This window comes from Hylobates moloch, unplaced genomic scaffold (genome assembly GCF_009828535.3).
Source record: "Hylobates moloch isolate HMO894 unplaced genomic scaffold, HMol_V3 SCAFFOLD_1695, whole genome shotgun sequence".
NCBI classification, from domain to species: Eukaryota; Metazoa; Chordata; class Mammalia; order Primates; family Hylobatidae; genus Hylobates; species Hylobates moloch.
The window spans coordinates 3,224-10,272 of record NW_026653970.1 but is presented as its reverse complement, the minus strand read 5'-3'; the positions used below and the strand labels follow the sequence as shown (position 1 = coordinate 10,272).

Sequence of the window (7,049 nt, the reverse complement as noted above, 5' to 3'; positions counted from 1 at the left end):
TTCTTCCAGTTGATCGCATCTGCTACTGAGGCTTCTGCAATCTTCGCATAGTTCTCGAAACTTGGCTTTCAGCTCCATCAGCTCCTTTAAGCCCTTCTCTCCATTGGTTATTCTAGTTATCCATCCTTCTAATTTTTTTTCAAAGTTTTTAACTTCTTTGCTATTGTTTTGAATTTCCTCTCGTAGCTCAGAGTAGTTTGATCGTCTGAAGCCTTCTTCTCTCAACTCATCAAAGTCATCCTCCATCCAGCTTTGTTCCGTTGCTGGTGAGGAACTGCGTTCCTTTGGAGGAGGAGAGGTGCTCTGTTTTTTAGAGTTTCCAGTTTTTCTGCTCTGTTTTTTCCCCATCTTTGTGGTTTTATCTACTTTTTGTCTTTGGTGATGGTGATGTACAGATGGGTTTTTGGTGTTGAAGTCCTTTCTGTTTGTTAGTTTTCCTTCTACCAGACAGGACCCTCAGCTGCAGGTCTGTTGGAGTTTACTAGAGGTCCACTCCAGACCCTGTTTGGCTGGGTGTCAGCAGCGGTGGCTGCAGAACAGCGGATTTTCGTGAGACCACAAATTCAGCTGTCTGATAGTTCCTCTGAAAGTTTTGTCTCAGAGGAGTACCCGGTTGAATGAGGTGTCAGTCTGACCCTACTGGGGGGCTGCCTCCCAGTTAGGCTGCTCAGGGGTGAGGGACCCAGTTTAGGAGGCAGTCTGTCCGTTCTCAGATCTCCAGCTGCGTGCTGGGAGAACCACTTCTCTCTTCAAAGCTGTCAGTCAGACAGGGACATTTAAGTCTGTGGAGGTTCTTTGCTGAGTTTTTGTTTGTCTGTGCCCTGCCCCCAGAGGTGGAGCCTACAGAGGCAGGCAGGCCTCCTTGAGCTGTGGTGGGCTCCACCCAGTTCGAGCTTCCTGGCTGCTTTGTTTACCTAAGCAAGCCTGGGCAATGGCGGGCGCCCCTCCCCCAGCCTCGCTGCCGCCTTGCAGCTTGATCTCAGACTGCTGTGCTAGCAATCAGCGAGACTCCGTGGGCATAGGACCCTCCGAGCCAGGTGCGGGACACAATTCTTTAGCAGCGTCCGTATGTATTTTCATTATAATTCAGTTTAAAACATTTTTTCATTTATCAATGATTTCTTCTTTGACCTATGACTTATTTAATTCCAAAACATATGAGCTTTCTCTATTTATCTCGTTCTTATCGAGGTCAAATTTAATTCCATTAATGGTCAGAGAGCACACTCTGTATAATTTCAGTTATTTTAAATTAATGAGGTTTATTTTATGGCCCAGCATCTAACTTGGAAAACATTTGAAAAGAATGTGTGTTCTGTCATTGTTGATTTGAGTTTTCTATAAATATCAATTCAATCAATGTGGAATGTTGCACAGATATTATATATCTTTGCTTGTTTTTGTCTAGTTTTTCTAGCAAATAATGAAAACAGGGTATTGGAAAGCTCCAACTATGGGAGGTGAAAGACTTGTACATTAAAAACTATAAAACGTTGATGAAGGAAATTGAAGAACACAGAAATACAGTCATGCATCACTTTAATGACAGAGAAACATTCTGAGAAATGCATTGTTAGGTTGTTTCATTGTTGTGTGAGCATCATGGCATGTACAGTACTTTCACAAACCTAGATGGTATAGCCTACTGCATACCTAGGCTATCTGGTATAGCCTATTGCTCCTAGGCTGCAAACTTTACTCAGTGTTCTAGGCACTTGTAATACAAATCACAAGGTGATAGAGGTTTTTGGCTTTTATAAAATATGATGGGGCCCACTGTCACATGTGCAGTTCATCCCTGACCAAAAATGTCATTATGTGTGTGGTGCATGACTGTAAATGGAAAGATATCCCATGTTCATGGACTGGAGGAATTAATATTGTTAAAATGTCCATAATACCTAAAGAGAGATCTACAGATTGAATGCAATCTCTATCAAAATTTTGCTGACATTTTTCACAGAAATAGAAAAAAATCTTAAAATTTGTATGGAACCACAAAAGGCCCTGAATAGCCAAAGCAATTTTGAGGAAAAAAAAAAAAAAAAGAACAAAGCCAGAGACATCACACTTCCTGAGCTACTATAAAGCTATACAGGCTGAGTATCACTTATCTGAAATGGTTGGGACCAGATGTATTTGGATTTTAGGTTTTCTGGACTTTGGAATATTTATGTATTTACAATGAGATATCTTGATGATGGGACCCAAGTCTAAATATGAAATTATTTATGTTTCTTATACACATTATACAAATGGCCTGAAGGTAATTTTATATAATATTTTAAATAACATTGTGCATGAAACAAAGTTTTGACTGCATTTCAACTGTGACCCATCACATAGGTCAGTTTGGATTTAGGAGCATTTTAGATTTTAGATTTTCAGATTAGAGATGTTCAGCATATAGTAATCAGAACAGCATGGTACTAGCATAAAAACAGGCATGTAGACCAATGGACAAGAATAGAGAGCCCAGAAATAAATTTGTGCATCCACCATCAATTGATTTTCAACAAAGGTGCCAAGAACACACAATGGAGAAAGGACAGTCTCTTCAATAAGTGGTGTTGGGAAAACTGGATATTTACATGCAGAAGAATGAAATTAGATCCTTGTCTCACACCATATACTAAAATCAACACAAAATGGATTAAACTGAAAAACTTCTACTGGAAAGCATAGGGAAAAAGCCCATGACATTAGTCTGGGCAATGATTTTTTTTGGATATGACCCCCAAAGCACTGGCAACAAAAGCAAAAAATAGACAAATAGAATTACATCAAACTAAAAAGCTTCTGCATAGCAAAGGAAACAATGAACAGAGTTAAGAGACAACCTACAGAATGGAAGAAAATATGTTCAAACCATACATCTGATAAGGGATTAATATCCAGTACATATAAAGAACTCAAACAACTCAATAGTAAGTAAACAAATAACCTTGTTTAAAAATGGGCAAAGGAAACAGTCCTGCATGGCTTCTGCTAGCAGAAGCTGCATGGTAGGGCAACATCCTGTGCTCTGGGGCCAGATGATGCTCCAGGGTGGATGAGGCACCTGCAAATCCAGCTGAGCATTGCAGGCCACCCAGGGAGAGATTTTTTCAAAAGCCTATGGGACATACCATTATTCCTGGATGCCTAGTACATTTAAGATGCCTGACAGCATGAAAAGTACTTGGAGTAAGTGCAGGATGTCACCTGGAATCAGAGTCCTAAGTGATCTGGACTTTCCTTAATTCTAAATGCGGCATTCTTCATTTCAAGATGCCTTTGTACTTCTGATAAATGCAAACTGACAACCCACAAGGCCACAATGGAGGGGAAATGGTGCTTAAAGCCTAGAGGACTGCCCTTAACAAAGCAAAGTCCCTGACTGGCATTTGAAATGCTGAAGCAGTTGCTGCGGAGGAGACATTTTTCTTATCCTACTAAATACCACTTTGTGTTTCTTATTTTTTTCCTAGTCACCTCCGTTTTAAGGATTCATCAAAAGCCCAAATCTGTAAGCATCACATACGTGGAGCTTGTTGGAGAGAATCCTAGTAGTCATATTAATTGCACCAAAGTTTTACAGGGAGATGTAGATGAAATCCAAAAGGTAAAACTTGAGATGCTAACAGTGAAATTTACAAAGTGCCCTTGGTGTATACCTGACGACTCTATAGACATGACCAGTTATGTACTTCTTCATGTACTTCTTTCATCAAGAGATGTAGATATATTGTAGAACCCCTTAAGAAGGAAGAGGTGAGGTTTCCAATAGCATATTCTGTGCTGGTTCATTACAAAATTGAAATGCTTGACAGGCTCTGGAGAGCCATCTATATGCCTTAGAATTTCTATTGCATTCATGTGGACAAAACAATCAGCAGATTCCTTTTTAGCTGCAGTGATGGGCATTGTGTCATTTCAGTAACATCTTTGTGGCCTGTCAGTTGGAGAGTCTGGTTTGTGCTTTGTGGAGTCGGGTTCTGGCTGACCTCAACTGCATGAGGGACCTCTGCACAGTAAGTGCAGATGAGAAGTACTTAATACATGTTTGTAGTATGGATTTTCCTATTAAAACCAACCTAAAATCGTCAAGAAGCTCAAGTTGTTAATGGGTGAAGACAATCTCAAAGCCAAGAGGATGCCATCCAATAAAGAAGAAAGGCAGAAAAAGTGGTATGCAGATGTTAATGGAAAGCTGACACACGTGGGGACTGTCAAAGGGCATTCTCCGCTGGAAGCACGCTTTTCTTCAGGCAGTGCCTATTTTGTGGTCAGTAGGGAGTATGTGGATCATGTGCTAGAGGATGAAAAAACCCAAAAGTTTATGGAGTGGATGTGAGGCACAGACAGCCCAGATAAGTATCTGTAGGCCATCATCCAAAGGATCGCCGAAGTCCCTGGCTCATTCATCTTAAACCATAAGTACAAGTTGTCTGGCAAGCATGCCATTGCTAGGTTTGTCAAATGGCAGTACTCTGAGGATGATGTTTTCAAGGGTGCTCCCTACCCACCCTGCAGTGGGGTCTCCATGCACTCAGCATGCATTTTCAGAGCCAGCAACATGAACTGGATGCTGTGTAAACACCTATGGGTGCAAGCCCGTACGTTTGACATGGTTGTTGACCTCCTTGCCACTACCTAGTGTTTGGATAAGCATCTGAGGCATAAAGCTTTGGAGAGTTTAAAACACTGACCATTATTAGCAATTTTGGGTATAAGAAGAAGGATGCACAAAATGCCCGCTATCTCGTTCCTCTTCCTTGTCAATAAGCATCAGAAAAGTTGTTTGGGGTCCTGTTCGGGGCAGGGACTCTTTAAGTCTTCATGTCAGAGAAGCTGCATGTTTTCTGCAGAGCACAATGTGCTAGAAAGGTGTTATAATTTCTACTTTAAACAATTATAAGGGCTTGTAAGGGAATTAAGAGGAAAAAAACAAAAAGATAAAGCTATTTTTTTTGTATTTACACCAATATTTATTTTTGCCATTTCTGATGTTCTTTACTCTTCTCTGTGGACCTGAGTTTCTCTCTGGTATCATATCCCTTCACACAGAGGAACTCCCTTTATCGCTTCTTAGAGTGCAGGTCTGCTGGCAGTGATTTCTCTTGGTTCTCTTTTACCTGAAAATGTCTTTATTTCTTTTTTTTTTTTTTAAATATTAACAGTTTCAAATTTATTGACCTAAAATAGTTAAGGCAATTAAAATGTCTTTATTTCAACTTCATTCTCAAAGAATATTTTTGATGGATATATAATTCTGGGCTGACAGTTATTTTCTTTCCGAACTTTAAAGCTATTCCACACTCTTCTGGCCTCCATGCTTTCTGCTCAAAAGTCAAATGTAAATCAAATTGACATTTTCATGTACGGGATGTGTCATTTTTCTCTTGCTGCTTTTAAGATTTGCTCTTTATTGTTGGTTTTCAGCAGTTTGGCTATAATGTGCTTTAGTTTGAAGTTATTCTGATTGGTGTTCATTTAGAATCTTGTAGCTGTAAATTTCTGTCTTTCATCAGATTTGGGAATTGTTCAGCCATGATTTCTTTATTTTTCTACTCCACTCATTTTCTACTCTCCATCTGGAAGTCCGTGTACACACCTGTTGAATTGTTTGATATTATCTACTAGGTCCCCGAGGTTCTGTTCATTTTTTTTTTTTTTTTTTTGAGTCTTACTCTGTCATCCAGGCTGGAGTGCAGTGGCGTAATCTCAGCTCACTGCAACCTCTGCCTCCCGGGTTCCAGTGATTCTCCTGCCTCAGCCTCCCGAGTAGCTGGAATTAAAAGTGTGCGCCACCAAGCCTGGCTAATTTTTGTATTTTCAGTAGAAACGAGGTTTCACCATGTTGGCCAGGCTGGTTTCATACTCCTGACCTCAAGCGATCCACCTGTCTTGGTCTCCCAAAGTGCTGAGATTACAGGCATGAGCCACCACGCCAGGACTGTTCATTTTTTAAAAATCTTTTTTTCTCTTCACATTGTATGACTTCTGTTGATCTATCTTCCAGTTCACTTACACTTTCCTTTACCATCTCCTTTAGCTATTCAGTCCATCTAGTAAATATTTTACTTTAAATATTATCTTTTTCTATTCCAGAATTCTCACTTGTTTCTCTTTTTATTGTTTCTATTTCTTTGCTGAGATTTCCTCTTTTTATTCATTGTGGACAGAATATGCTTTAAATTTCTGGTTTGCTTCTTTCAACATCTGATTCATCTTAGGATCGATTTTGTGTGTGAAGCACTAGTTCTAGTTCGTTCCAGGCAGCACATTCCCCAAAAGCAAGCATATATATCATTGCCTGCTAAAACAAAGCAAACAAACAACAACAAAAATCCCCAGAGTAACAGAATCCAGAAAGTACCACAGCTGAACATTCATAATGCTAGGGTACAATTTAAAATTCCTCAACATACTGAATACCAAGAAAAAAATTTGAGGGGAGGAGGGACAGAAAGTTTGGTCTCCATTCAGATATTTTGTCTTTAGCTGAGCTGCTTCAAGCCTATTCTGTACGTATGTTATTCAAGGATTGGTAAGAGATCTGAATACACAGAGAAGATCTCCTCTCTCTCTTGTTTCTTTCTGGGAGCTCCCTGCCTCTTCAGCAGCCAAATATTCCCCAGCTTCAGTTTTCTGGTTCTCTTGGCCAGAAATACTGCCTTGTGCTTACCACTTCACATGTGCTATGTAGACTACCCTTAGCTCCAGGCTGAAAACCATGACGATGGGAACTGACTTTGTATAACTCCCCTCCTGCTTGTATGTACTTGCTGCAACTCTACCTGCTTATGTTCATTTTCCACTGCCTTCGTGTATTATCAGCAGAATTTTTTTTTTTTTTTTTTGAGACAGAGTCATGCTCTGTAGCCCAGGCTGGAGTACAGTGGCATGATCTTGGCTCACGGCAACCTCTGCCTCCTGGGTTCAAGTGATTCTCCTGCCTCAGCCTCCCAAGTAGCTGGGATTACAAGCATGTGCCACCACGCCTGGCTAATGTTTGTATTTTTAGTAGAGATGGTGTTTCACCATGTTGGCCAGGCTGGTCTCGA

General features: G+C 40.3%; 1 pseudogene; it reads left to right on the top strand.

Moving 5' to 3' along the window:
• The first annotated feature begins 3,341 nt into the window (after positions 1–3,341).
• On the top strand, positions 3,342–6,815 carry LOC116464783 (beta-1,3-galactosyl-O-glycosyl-glycoprotein beta-1,6-N-acetylglucosaminyltransferase-like; annotated as a pseudogene).
• The last annotated feature ends 234 nt before the right edge of the window (positions 6,816–7,049 follow it).